The sequence below is a fragment of the Anguilla rostrata genome, chromosome 8 (genome assembly GCF_018555375.3).
Source record: "Anguilla rostrata isolate EN2019 chromosome 8, ASM1855537v3, whole genome shotgun sequence".
In the NCBI taxonomy this organism is placed as follows: Eukaryota; Metazoa; Chordata; class Actinopteri; order Anguilliformes; family Anguillidae; genus Anguilla; species Anguilla rostrata.
In genome coordinates this window covers 24,408,506-24,423,505 of record NC_057940.1, presented here as the reverse complement: position 1 = coordinate 24,423,505, position 15,000 = coordinate 24,408,506, and the positions used below count along the sequence as shown (strand labels likewise).

General features: G+C 43.6%; 1 protein-coding gene across 1 annotated transcript in view; it reads left to right on the top strand.

Moving 5' to 3' along the window:
• The first annotated feature begins 14,420 nt into the window (after positions 1-14,420).
• Positions 14,421-15,000, top strand: part of prdm1b (PR domain containing 1b, with ZNF domain) — a 14,301-nt gene continuing 13,721 nt past the window's right edge. The window contains exon 1 of the mRNA XM_064347222.1: positions 14,421-14,732. The gene's annotated coding sequence lies outside the window, so the exon portion shown is untranslated. The remainder of the gene's footprint in view (positions 14,733-15,000) is intronic.

Sequence of the window (15,000 nt, the reverse complement as noted above, 5' to 3'; positions counted from 1 at the left end):
TTGAAATGTCTTCTGATGGCGGTTATGTCACACCGTGTTGTGTCTGAAGATAATGATAACTGTGTGCCACTGTTGACATAGAGGCAGTGGTGATAGACACAACAGTCTGGGACCGTCTCTTCTGTCTGTGGACAGTTGTCTGTCTGTCATCATTATTATTTACAGTCTGGAAAATACCCTTGTCCAGACCAATTGGCACAGACATGTATGATAATATACCGCATTGTGTTATAGTCCCTTGGAAGGAAATATATTTTGTGGGAAGGATGACATCCAGTACAGTATATTTGTTATAACAAGCCAAAATCAAATATTAAATGACTGTTAATATGTAATGAAATGTTTGAAAATATATTTTGACTCATTTATTTTGGTATGGAGGACAATGATCATGGTTATGTTGAACTAATCATCAAGGACCAGCTACAAAAAATCACAACAAAAAGTCATACTGTTTTTAATATTGCATAACACCATGATCATCATATCAGAGTATTACAAGCTCATGTCATAACAGTGCACTTCGAATTTTGCAAAAACAAATTTCAAGATAACGTTTACAAAATTATTTGTGCACATATCATTGCAGTGTTACGTATATCTCTTAAAAGGTGTATTGTGCTGTTAGGACTGATTATGACAAGTGATATGCTTTGCTAATGAGAGGATAAAGTATGTTTCAAGCCATACAATTCAAATAAAATGTTAGAGAGAGAGAGAGAGAGAGGGAGGGAGAGAGAGAGAGAGAGAGAGGGAGGGAGAGAGAGATAGGTTTGAGGGGCAGGAGAGTGTGGAGGGGATGTATTTTATGAAAGGGTCTGGGTTGAGGGTGGCTGATAGATGGGGTGGTGTTTTTGTGACTCACCTTGCGTGCGTGTGGCACAGTGGTTGTCACTCATCACATCCCATCTCCAGACTCCGCCCTGCTCTGGAGCGGCCGTGTTTCATGTGGCTTTCTGAAGAGTGTCGCGCACGTCTCCGTAGGACATTGACACGCGCGTCGTGTCCCAAACAGGCGTCCGTCATGCATGCCACGCAAAACACACCATCACCTACAACACACACACTACACACACAGTACACACACACACTCACACACAACACACACACGCCACTCACACACATACACACACACACAACACACACATACACACACACACACACATACATGCACACACACACTCACACTTACACTCACACTCACACACATACACACACTCACACACTCACACACATACACACACACACTCACACACATACACACACTCACACACACACACACACACACACACACAACACACACTATACACACACAAAAAAACACAACACACACACACACATACACACACACACATACACACACATATACACACACACACACTCACACACATACACACACACTCACACACATACACACACACACACTCACACACATACACACACACACGCACACACACATACACACACGTACACACACACACACACACACACGTACACACACATACACACACACTCACACACATACACACACACACACTCACACACATACACACACACTCACACACATACACACACACGCACACACACATACACACACGTACACACACACACACACAGTGAGACAATGCCCTCATCTTCCAGACTTATGTCAGGCCTGACAACATGTCAGGCAACAACCTTAATCTAAGCTAAATTTATGTGTGCACAGAGACAGAGCAATCATGTAATCTATCAGCACACAGAGTGTGTGACACGCCTCATTACACAGAAGAAAGGCGAGTAACCACCAGCGATCCTTCCTGTGGTCTGTGCATATTTATCTCAGTTTAACTCTGTATGCGCTCGCCACTCTTACATGGCTGCCATCAGGCTAAAGTACGGCTGGCTGAAAGGGAGGGGTCTGATGCTGATGGTGAGGTCAGAGAGACATGAGCACCTGCCCCTCGCCCCCTCCCCTCTCCCCCCTCTCTCAGCCTTCAGCCTGTCATCCCCTCGCCAACCTGTAGCAAAAGCGCCAAATCCCTGTTTTGATCAGGAGAGATGAGGGATGTGCTTGTGCTGGCGAGGACGCGTGCAGATCGCTGAGCTGCAGGAGTGAGCAGCGTTGACTGATCCTCTTGAGTAACGCCGGGCAGACTTCCTGCTCGCCCCCGCGTCCCGGCGCATTCAGCCACCCACGCAAACGGCCCGCGCCCCCGGGGGGGGGAACCTGTCCTTCCACACGTCTGAGACGAAAACACTGTCCCACCTGCTCCCTCCGGTCCCCTTCCGCACAGAAATCACAGGCAGCACTGCCTGCCTCAAATACCTCAGAGAGTGTGGTGACAGACACCCATCAACACCCCCAACACTTTGGGGTGATAATAACACCACAGAGAGCATGTGTGCACACGCACACACACACAGACACACACGCACGCATGCACGCACGCACGCACACACGCACGCACGCACACATGCATACAAGCATACGCACACACTCCCACCCACACACACATGCACACACACCCACACACACATATTCACGCACACGCACACACGCACACACGCACACACAAGCACACGCACACGCACACACACACACAGACACACACACACACGCACGCACGCACGCACGCACACACACACATGCATACACGCATACGCACACACACACAGACACACACGCACGCACGCAGGCACGCACGCACGCACGCACACATGCATACAAGCATATGCACACACTCCCACCCACACACACATGCACACACACCCACACACACATATTCACGCACATGCACACACGCACACACACGCACACACAAGCACACGCACACACACACACACATTCACACACAGATAATATAACAGAAAATGAACACATACAGCAACAATCAAGAAATCATATACATATACACACACACACACACACACACACACATACACTTCAAAGAATGAAAGTACAAATGACCTTTAACTGCGGGTTGGCTGTTGTTCAGCAGCCATCATTGACATTTGGTGTCTGCTTTCAGTTACTGATTTTAGTGTCATTTTCATTACAGACATAGAGAGGGGCCACATAATGATGCAATGGCAGACAGCATGCTTTGATAATGATCACAAACCTCTCGAAGGCAATCTCATTCTTTCCACGCACAGTCAGGTGAGCAGTTATGGGAAGGTGTTGGGAGTTTCTGACAGACCTGGGCAGGAAGTGACTTAATTGCCATCATGCCGCACTCCTGATCACTCAGCAGGAGTGTTTTTTTCCCGCCAAATCTCAGAATTGCTATGATGTGATCACAGTGTCACCACTGGCCCCCAAGTCTCAACCAATCACATTTTGTTGATGAAAGATAGAGATATTTTTGCTGTAATACAATGTCTAACATGACATAAAATACATTTATTTTACCTTGCATTATTACCCCACATTTTAATACCCCGCATTTTAAAAAGTACCACTTTTTTAACACCTTTACCAAAAAAACACATTTCCTGTATATATGAGGTCTGAAAGAACAGTTGTAAATATTAATCATGATCATGGCCAAGAACAAAACTTTATTTTTAAATGTTCGACTATTTAGCATGCATGTATGTTTCATACATTTTATATTTTTTTGCATTTCGTTTATTTAAATGTGTAATTTAAGTTCCATGTTTCAAACATTTTGATTAACTGTTTGATTAACAAATCAATAGGTCTTATTTCACATTCAGTGCCCCTCAGGCTTACAGGAACCCTCCCAGATCAGTTTAAACATTTCTAACCTTTTTTTGCGTTGAGTCATGAGCCTGTGGGAATAGAGAGAGTATCTGTGAGTGTGTTCTCTCCCCCTTTGACGTCTCCATTGTCGGTAATATCTTGGTCAGGGGAAGCACGTCTGTCTCTCTAGAAAGGCGAATAAAATGGAGAAGTATCTTTCCTTTTCATAATCTGGTCTTTCAAGGGACTTTATAACAATCAAAACTGATGACCAGCACATTTTTGCTGCTGTGCTGTTCAATGCTCCTTGGCTTTGTATGGAAAAATGCGTCTTTAAAAATGAGAAATAATTAAATATTCAACTTGGGGCTGAACATGTTCAATTCCCATTTTGATTTGTAATGTCCAATGATCTGCAGCATACTGCACAGTACAGCTAAATTTGCATACAGTGGAGTCGGAGGAAGACCTTTTATATTCAGCATCTACATGTAGTCCACAGGCGCCCAACCAACTGGCAGGGGTTGCTAGAGAGCAATGAAAAGTAGACCCCCACCTGACTGAACCCTCACTGGGCGGCATAATCGGACACCGCAAATATGTTTGAATGACTCCTTAGATTAGTTCAGTTACAGCTGGTAGAGAATTGTGCCTTGCACTCTTTGGTATCACACTACCTCAGCATTTTCAAGTGACATTTGGGAAGCCTCCCTACAAGGACAAACACCGTGGACTCTGTGTTCCTAAGATTAGTGAAGCAGATCTATTCAGCGCCAAACCAAAAAAAAAAAGAAGGAATTAAATATTCATTAAATACTTAATCTTAATATGTGAATTGTCCTGACTGACATCTTCTCCTGCCCACAGGAAATGTTGAGGGACCTGCTGTCTGCATCACCATACCCTCAATCACACTCTCCTTCTCACCCTCAACTGGCCACTATGGACACACCCTCCCCCCACCTCCACCTCACTCACTCTTGGACATTCCACATGTGGCACATGGCTCTCTCTCTCTCTCTCTCTCTCTCTCACACACACACACACACACACACACACACACACTCTCACACTCTCTGCAGGTCTTCTCTACCTGCCTATGGGCTGAGGGTTGTTTACTCCACCCATCCACACTGTGTCACCACACAGCGTCACACAGCCTCAGTACGAGGTACACAGGAGAGAGGCCGTCGCAGGACGCGCTAATGATCTCTCTGGAGAGAGCCCTGCAAACTGCGCCTTCCCCTTCTCTCAGTCGGGGACACGCTGCTTATAATAGGCCTGAAGCTCTGTGTGCCCTCTGACTCACACCACCGAGGGTATATGGCAGGTTAAAATGTGTGACTCCTGAGCTACACTGCCTGTGCTAAAGTGCAGTGTGTGTGTGTGTGTGTGTGTGTGTGTGTGTGTGTGTGTGTGTGTGTGTGTGTTCATGTATGCAGTTGTGTATCTACAAGAACAGAGAATGTAGAAAACAGAAGCCGCAGCTGTACGACTGCGATATGGCATTAGAAACATCAGAGGAAACAGACTGAATGGATGTGGCTTTCCTCGTCAAGGGGTCTGATATCAAAGCAAAGCATGTCTGTTGCAGTTTCATATGATCCCACTCTTTCAGGATAAGGAAGAGAGGTATATAATAGATAGAGGCAGTGAGAGAAAGAGAAAAAAAAGTCTCCCAGTGTCACACGTTTAAGCCGTCTAATCCAGAGAGCAGTGAAAAAGGTCTGAGGAATAGGAAGAGAGAAACGAAGGGAGAAAGGGATTAGGCCAGACAGGTAAATGCTTTCTAATGGTTTCAGAACAAGCGATGAGGGAAAAGTCAGCCTTCCATTTTCAAATCTGTCCACCTGTCTATCTCTGTCTGCCCTGAATGCGTCAGTATACGATAGCGTCATGAGGTATGCGGACTCATTTAGGACAGAAATAGAGGTACGGAGGGGTGCGTGTGATTGGATTAGTGGGTTCCGTGGTGGAAAGTGGACCAGGGCAGCAGGTGGCTCGTTATGAAACGGAGTGGTGTACAGACACAGTGGGTCAGGTGGGTTAATGGACTGAGGATACAGGTAGCCGCCCTGAGTCGGGATTAGACAGCCAGATTACAGATCCCACAAGACTGTTCTGCTGCGAGAGAACGTTCGGAGCGAGAGAGGGGAGGGGGGAACGCGACTCTTCCATTTTACAGCTGTCCGAAGGGGCTGGTGTTCAGGAGGAATACATGACCAGTTCAAAATATGAAGTAAAACCAGAAGTGAATTTCGAAGACCATCAAAACAAATTCCTTCCGCATGCCAACACACTTCTATTAGAAGTATGTCAGCAACACATCATCACAGATTTCATTTCCATGTCCTATTTGTTGCTCAGTATTCGGTCCATAACTGGTACACTCTAGTTGCCATTGGCACGCCATCTGTCCTCGGTATTAACATCACCAACACACAAAAATCTCATTGCCCATGCTGGTAGTCTTCTGACACTTAATACGGCCAGCTTGGCCTCACCAAGGCATGAGTAAATGCGTACACACACAACACACACCTTCCCTGTGGTTCTCTGACCGGCATGAAAACATACATAAACACACACACACTCCCTGGAAGTATTTAAGATGTAACAGTAACAATGAGCATGAAATGCAGTGAAAACTATTTATTTAAACTTAGTCCTTTGCTTTCTTTTGAGGAAAGTAGCACAATCAATGAAGGTATCGACATATTGATATGCTGTGAGAGAGATTTGCATGTACTTGTTATGTGTTTATTTGTGTATATTTCAAGACAATGTGGCATTGCAGTGATAATGTGCACTGTCATGTTTTTTGTAAAGCTTTGACAACACAAATATTGAAATGTAATGGCAATAAAGCATTTTGATTTGAAAAATGTAATTGAACTGAGGGAGACCTGGTGAACACAGTAATTCTTCATTGTCCAATACAGTTGACATTGACACTGTGTGAAGGAGTGAGCGGAGATAGAGAACGCTGTTGACAGAGACGCACAGAGCAGGTTAATTAGCATGTAATGAGTCTGTGGTGTAACTCTCACAGAAGCTGCTCACACCTACCAGGGTCAAACTCACTCTAGACATCACCCACCCCCTTCTTCCCTCCACCACCTGTTACTGTAGACAGTGGATGAGCAGATAGCTAACACCCCCCCCCCCCCAGTCACCCCAGACTGAACAGTAACTTTAATACTGTTAAGTGCTGGAACCAGGCAGTGTAAACTTGTTGACACAAGCAGACTATTTTTTGCTGTCTTTTTCTGTCAGGTGATGGGGTGGGCACACAATCAGCCCCACAAGCATCCACCACCAGGCATAGCCAATCAAGAGAGAAGGAAGGGAATCAATGTCAGATGCTCCAAGGATTTCTTTTTTAAAAAGTGTCCCTCTAATAAAGCACATATTTCTTTCATATTCCAGGTCCTGGTGGGTGGGAGTGGTTGAGAAAGGAATGGGAAATGGAAATGTTATCAGTTTATAGGGTTGTGGATGTTTTGATTGTGAAATCTCAGAGGGGGAGGGGACTGGGGTTAAAATTAGAGAAGGAAGGGATTTACACAATTGGTGGGGGCGGGGGGTTTGACTGTTGTCCCCATGAGAAGAAGAAGCGGATTGAAGAGAATTAGGTCAAATGGACTTGGAGGGGGAGGTAGAGAAGAGGGGGATTCAGGTCAGAGAAACACTTCTGTAAAACAAGAGAGCCAAGAAAGAAAGAGAGAGTGAGTGAGTGAGAGACTCCCCCCCCACACATCATGGTGAAGTTATCTCACAATCCCCCCATCGTCCACACAAACTGCACCCCCAATACACTATTCATTAGGTAGTGTAAGCCATACGGCCAGGTTCTACATCTTCAACATATCAATATAACATTCAGTTTATACTATGTATATTCAAACCTCAGGCATACTAAGATAACCCCCTTCAGCATGTTCACTAAATTTGTAGAACCCCTGTTTTACTCACAAGGAGGAACAAAATTCAAAACATCGCATGAGAGAGAGAGGCTTTGACTTTTGATGTCCCTTTATTGAAACACTCAATTTCCCACAACAACCTTAAAACCTATCACAACCCCCCATTTACAAACCCACATCCCACCCCTACCCCCACCCCCCGCCCAAAGAAAGAAATACAACACAGAAATAAACCCAATGCAATGCTCAAACACCATTTATTCTAAACATATCTTTATCTCCTCTTCATTTACCACACAAACTGCTCTCTCAATATACCTCATTCTTTTAAATGCATGCATTGTTTTTTAGAGAGAGAGAGAGAGAGAGAGAGAGAGAGGAAGGGCTGTCAATTAAATCAATTTCAGATGAGCCCTTGAACTATTAGCTTTTCTCCTCCTCCTCCACCTCCTCCTCCTCCTCCTCATCCTCCAGACCTTTTTGTTTTCCTTCTGGTCCAGTTCTCTGTTATCCTGGCCCATTCAGTGCTGACATACAAAAGCACTGAAACCATGGAGAGCAGATTCACTGCTATGGTTATCAGTACTTTAGGTCTATGGTAACCAGGCTCAGCCCATTAAGCTCATTGTGAACAGAGAGCAGACTTGGCCAAATAGGCCCATGGAGAGAAGCACTATGGACTCATGGTGAACAGTATAATGGACCCATGGTGAACAGTACTATGGTCCCTATGATGAACAGTACTATGGACCCATGGTGAAAAGCACTATGGACCCTATGGTGAACAGTACTATGGCCCCATGGTGAACAGTACTATGGACCCATGGTGAAAAGTACTATGGCCCCATGGTGAACAGTACTGTGTTTGTTGTGATGAGACATGGTCCTGTCAGCTCATGGGGAACAGACTTGGGTGTAAATACCAGCCAGTAGTGAGCAGCATAATTGGGACTGTGTGAGCCGCTCCTTTTAACCTCCTGCCTGAACCTCTTTGTGATTCTCACAGAAGTCACACTTTGAGTTATCAAGCTGTGGGGCTGCTAGACGTGACTGAATGCACTGGAACTCACAGCAGGAGATAGCAGTGTTCGCGTGCTTCTCTGCATATGCATGTGTGTGTGCTTTTGTGTGTATGGGGGTTTGTATGGGTCTGTGTGTACATGCAGTTGTTCGTGTTTGTGCGTATTATGTTTGTGTGTACTGTAAGTATGTGAGTTTAAGAGCATGTTTGTGTGCGTGAGTGCTGGTGAATTCTCTGATGGAAGCATGAAATCGCACGCAGAGACCATGCTACGGATGTGCGTTTATTAATACCCCTTAGCTTTCTCCCTTTTCCTGTTGAACATGAAGGTGTGAAACCATTTGAGTCAGCGGAACTTTGGTCTTTGTTTCTTCTTTGTCAGGCATGCTTTTATTTTATTATTTTTTTCATGCATTTGCAAAGGGGTATCCTGTATGTTCTCAGAGCCTACAATGCCTCTGCCTATCTTTTGTGTCCTTTGCGGGCCATGTAGGGGTCTTCATATGAGCATGGCAGACAGGCAGCAGGACTGTGCTTGTAGTTCCGCTAATGCCGATTCATATAAACTGAGCTAAATAAAGTGAATAAAGCATCAGCTCACAGGCTGCTAAGCCTGACCTGAGAAAAATAAAAGACAGCACAGGAAACAAAGGATTTGGCGTTGTATGACCTTTTTTTTAAGTATTGAATTTTTTAAGTATTAGATATTTTTAAAATATTGTTTCAGATATTTTTTTTTTTTCATTTTGTCTTCCAATTTAGTTGGCAATTGTACCCTTGTGCTGTTCAAACCCCGGCTGTTTGGTGGCAGGTATGAGGCATGAGGCCTCCAGCCACTGACCGTGATCACAGAACTCTACAATATGGAATGGGTATGAGCTTCATAATGCTTTATGTTACTACACAGCTAGTTTGCTTAAATCACTGGGACTCAAGTATTGTTGTTGTCATTAGCTAATTAGGCAAATGACAGACAGTATATTTTCTTATACAGTTTCCTTAGATGCAGTAACATCAATTACATTTGGAGTTAAAATTTGCATGCAGCTACCCGAGCTGTCCTGTGAGCTCAGGATTCAACTTGAGTGAAACTGAAATAAATCGATTTTGCCAGGAGCTTGTTCAGTGGTCTAACTTAAGAGCTGCCACCAGAAGGAGCTCCCACCATCATACAGATCTCCAACTAAGGCAATGAAAATATGACTTAGGCTAAAAAAAAATTTCACAGTGGAAAAATTATAAATTACTTTCCTTGTATTTTGGAATTATGTTTATTTTGCTGTCAAAAATGAATGGAGCGCATTGGGGAAACTGGCTTTTTGAATGGAAACCATAGATATCAGCAGACGCAATATTGTATCCAGTGGTGAGGATGAGAATGAAAGTTGGCCTCTTGGGTATAACACAAAATTGTGAGCATGTGATGTCAATCCTGTGACTCATGGGCAAGTTAGTTCCTAGGAACCCCTATTGCTATGTTTTGGCCACCCGTTTCTAGGTAGCCTAACTGTGCAAGGGTTGGTGCCAGGAGTGTTCCTTGTTGTTTACGTTGGGTTTTTATCATGGATTGCGTGAGATCAATCACTTAAAAAAAAATCAAGATTCTTTCAAATTCCCAAGATCTCTGCCTCTGTCTTGTTGAGAAGAGGTGTGGCCATTTTCCATATTATAAACTTCAAACTCAGGTTGCCATAGTGACAGGCCCCTTCCCTCGCACCTGCATGCTGGTTGCCCTGTAGGTGGCACACATTCGGTGTGTCTCAGGTGAGGTGCTCCTTCCCCTCCAACGCAGCCCTTTCTCACCCTGTTGCTACAATGCTGTGGAAATAACGGCTGCAATGCTATGGACTTCTTGCATGGATGTTTGTTTGCTTGTTAGTAAGCGAGCTTTGTCCATTACTTGGATCTCAACCAGCGTGTGTTTATCTTATCCTAGTAATATTGTAATATTCATCATATTATCCAATGGACACTTGCATCTATTTGATATATTTGCTTCCATTGTAAGAGGATATGCAGAATTCCAGGAAAGATACTGACAGAATTTTCAATTCAGTTAAACAATGAAATTATGAGGACTGTGAATAGGTTATCTGGAAGTGTCTTGAGTTTCAGAGAACTGGCCCTTGTAGACTGGAGAGCATGCCAGTGAGTGAGAAACAGAGGAAGCAAAGTAACTTTACTCTAACTGATTATTTCCCTTCAAGGTGATCATGTTCCTTTAATCTTACAGTTTGCCTTTACACTGGTATTGTACCTTTAATCTTATTATTTTCCATTGACCAGAAAATGTACCTTTTAAATAACAATGCACTTTTAAAATGATAAGATGTCATCATCCTGAACCTGTTTCTGATTGGTATCCAGAATGTTCCTTGTTTGTCTTTAATTCTGTTCGTTAAGTTGTGGCATTATAGGGTATGTGCAAATTCGGTTATTTGTATGGCGACAAAAGTGCCATGATTGTTACATCGTTTTCATAATGCCACAGTTTCAGCTTTAAATCAGGCCTTTTGTGCTCATGTATTCACATAAAAAGGACTCAGCTACCAGTTGGTCTCCCGCATTCAAATCAGCATTAACCATGAAAAACAGCTTTATGGTGAGGAGTAAATAGCTTTGATAGCTTTTCATCCCCTCATCTCATGGAGGGCAGAGCCCAAGGACACAAAGGTAGATGTGAAGAAGGGAAAACAGAAAAACAAGTTATCACACAAAGACATAGGAGAAGGGAGGAGAGGAGTGAATTGAAAAACACATTCAATCCTGCAGTGCTTAAGTGATAAAAAAGAAATAAGGCAATCATACATATTTAAGGTATTGAAAGGGCAGATAATCCCTGAGGTTAAAGGGATTCAAATACACCCTGTAAGGCAGAGGCTGTCAAACGTAATGTGACATCACCACAACACTCGTCTGCCATTGGTCAGATTCTGAGATGCGGAGGTTATGATGCTTGGCTCGTGATGAGTATGTGAGTGTGGGTGTGGTTGTTGCCAGGGAAGCCTTGAGTGACAGGGGACCCCGGCAACAACAGTGTTTTTCTCACTGCTCATAAACAGACATGATGTGAGAGAGGGAGAGAGAGATAGTAATCCTGTCTGCAAGATGTTTGTTGTTTACATCTGAGAAGCGGAGAGAAAAAGCAAAAAAAAACAAAAAAAAAACCCAACAACACAAAATACAAATCAGAAAGAGTTAATGCAGAGAAATTAATGCTTGGTGGTGGAGAGCGGGAATCAAGTAGAGAGGCTCTACACAAAGAAAACAAATAATGTTGGGGAAAAGACAGGCAAAGAGAAAGGTAAGGCTTTGCAGACAGTTGTCAATCATTCTCATTGACAATGGATATAAGAATAAATGTCATAATGATATTTATTACCAAAACAGTGAAATAGTTCATTTGAAAATGATACTTACTCTCTGAAAATGATACTCCCCCTCCCCCAATCAGGGTAATGCTTCCACAGAAACGGTTCTGTCTTGTCAAACCTGCTCTGTAACAAATTTATTCATCTCGTAGGTAATTAGAATGAAATTAACTACACCTTTGAATGTGTCTCTTAATGAATTAGATGAGAATACACAATGCAATGTTGAGAATGACAATACAGCAAATGACAGATATTAAAACAGATCAAATAAACCTTAAGTTGGCATGCTAAAGGTTCACACCTCTTTGCACAGGAAAACGCATTAGCAGGACCTGTTTCGCCTGATCCTGTAAAAGGAATAAGCAGCAGTGTGCATAAAAAATGAAAGTTGTCTCTCCAAATTCAGAACGCAGGCAGTCTGTTTAAGAGTGGTTATAGTTATTAAATATTTTGTAACACATTTTCTAACATCTCAAATTGAGAGAACTAATGTAGGAAACAATGGCCTTGCAAATAAAAAAATAATTCCAAAGAATTGGCCTGTGTTGACTTTAGAAGCGAATCCGCACCTTGCATACAGCAGACACTGGTGTGTTTTCTGGCAAGTTTCCAGTTGCAGAAATAGCAGAAGAGGCATTAGGGTTGACCCCCTAGAGTTTAGCACAGGAGTGGCCAACCATCTTGTGGCCTATAATTGGCTAGATTTATAGAAGGCTGAACACAACATTCCTCTCACTCTCTCACCACCACCACCACCCCGCCCCCCCCACCCCAACAGTGCAACACACTCTCACTTTCAGTCACTCATTACTCACTTAGGTGCCAAAACCTTTTTTTTGCTCTCAAAAATTTTTGGTCTCAAAAATATCTTCATTCTGTTTTGCTAAAATAGTGATTTCTCTAGATTTTTGTTGACTCCTCAACCTCTTGCCCTTGTCCACAGTGGCTTACTTGTCTTCGCCGTTGTGTCGGGATTTATTCAGTTAAAGCAAACACAGTATCAAGGCAAGGTGCCTTTGGTATTGGGTAAATTCTCAGAAACAGAAAAGCTTGCATGCTTTTGTCTCTGCAGGTATGTAATCCTGCATGAGCCTGTTCATTAGTCTCAGAGCAGCACTCACTGTCGATCTCTAACCTGCTCCACTTACAGAACTGTCTGGTGGCCCAGCCCTGCCCTGGACCTGCTGCCCCAGGAGGAAGCAGTTCAGTGGAAAGGAGAGCTGAGCCCTGGGTCAGACGGTCCGCGAATTACAGAAATTAGCCCGGCGCAGTGAAAGCCGCAGTGTCTGAGCTTGGCACGCTACAGTGATGTGGACAGCACCCAGAATAGCACCCTGCCCTATGGTGGCCAGTTTCCTGTTTCACTGGCAGAAGAGCTGTGACCAGACAGTGAAGCACGCACTCTCTCTCTCTCTCTCTCTCTCTCTCTCTCTGTCACTCTCCGTCACTCATATATCCATACCAACACTGCCCCTTGGCTTCACATTACACTAGACAATCATTTTTATCCCGAAAAGTGAAAAGATGTCAGAGGTGAATAAAAATCTGTGAATACATCAAAGTAAATACATTAAATTTAAATTTGGATGAATAGAAGTAAAGGAAATTGTATTTTTTATTTTATCAACAAGATAAGGAACTTGCAAATAGTTAATTTTATTCTGTACTCTGAACCACAATATGGGCCACAATTTTTGAAATAACTTTCTTGGAGGAACTAATAGTTTATATCGAAAACAATTACACTAGTAAGAGAAAAAAAATTATACCACCCAAAAAGAATCCCATTTAAATTCTCTCAGATAACATGTTTTAATGTTGAAGCTGAATACATATTTTTAATTCATAACAACAGACCTTCTGGCTTCTCCAACATCATATTTTTTCTGAAGTCTTGGTTGGGTGTCGGAGCTACAAGTTACAGAAAGTAACAGATTCAATTTACTGGGATTTGAGGTGTCTGACCTGGGGTGAAAGTCAGGGTCTGAGGCAATGCTCCAGACATCATGTGGGCGCTGGACTGGTTTCTCCAGGTCTCTGCGCCTGTGTGACCTGCTCTAGTTCCCTGGATTCCTGGGTCAGGCAGAAGGGTCGAGGTTAGGGTGTGGGGGCGGGGCATGGTAGCAGTTTTTTCATTGGGGGTGATGGAGGGAGGATGTAGGTCAGCAAGGTGTTCTGTGCATCCCGGCGTCCAGCACGTAGGGTTGAACCAAGTTCAAGGGGCGTGGCTAATGATGACAGATTGCTTGTTATGAAGAAGAACAAAAAAATTCCACTGTCTTTTTCATCCCCCAATCAGTGAACAAATCCAGCCATCTGGATCTGCATTCATCTTTCTGTGCGTGTGTATGTTTATAAGTATCTGTGTATCCACGAGTCATCATGTGTAAACCCAGTTGGCTGCCAATTGGATCACTTTGTCATAATCGCCTCTGTCACATGATGTGGGGAGGAGCCAATCAGACAGGGCCATATGCTCAAAAGACTGGCGTAGACCTGCATGGGGAGTTTTCCTTGCAAACATAAAGCACATAAGATACATTTCAAGTGGCTCCTAAGAAGGGAATTCCTCATACAGCAAGGATAGAGAGACTGACCAAGAGACAGAGGACAAAGAAGAAAAAAAAAATCATTGCTGGTTACAGAAACAGAAATGGAGAGCTGGAACACAAAATGACATGGCCAAAGAGATGAAGATGCATCAGCTGAATGAATGTCTTAAGGTAAATGACAGGGGTAACCTGTGCATGTGTGTATCCATATTAGAGAGACAGACAGACACACAGGCAAGACAGAAAGTGAAATGGAACTGGAACACTGGCTTTGGTTGATTCCCATGTGGTTTTTACATTGTTGGTTTGATGATGGACAGATCCTGGTGGGGTTTTTATAACTGACCTTAACACTGAATCTGGCTTGCTAATAGCATTGGGCCAAAGGGTTTTCTGAATGGATATGGATCAGGGGAGAGAGCAACCAGGCTTGGCCAAA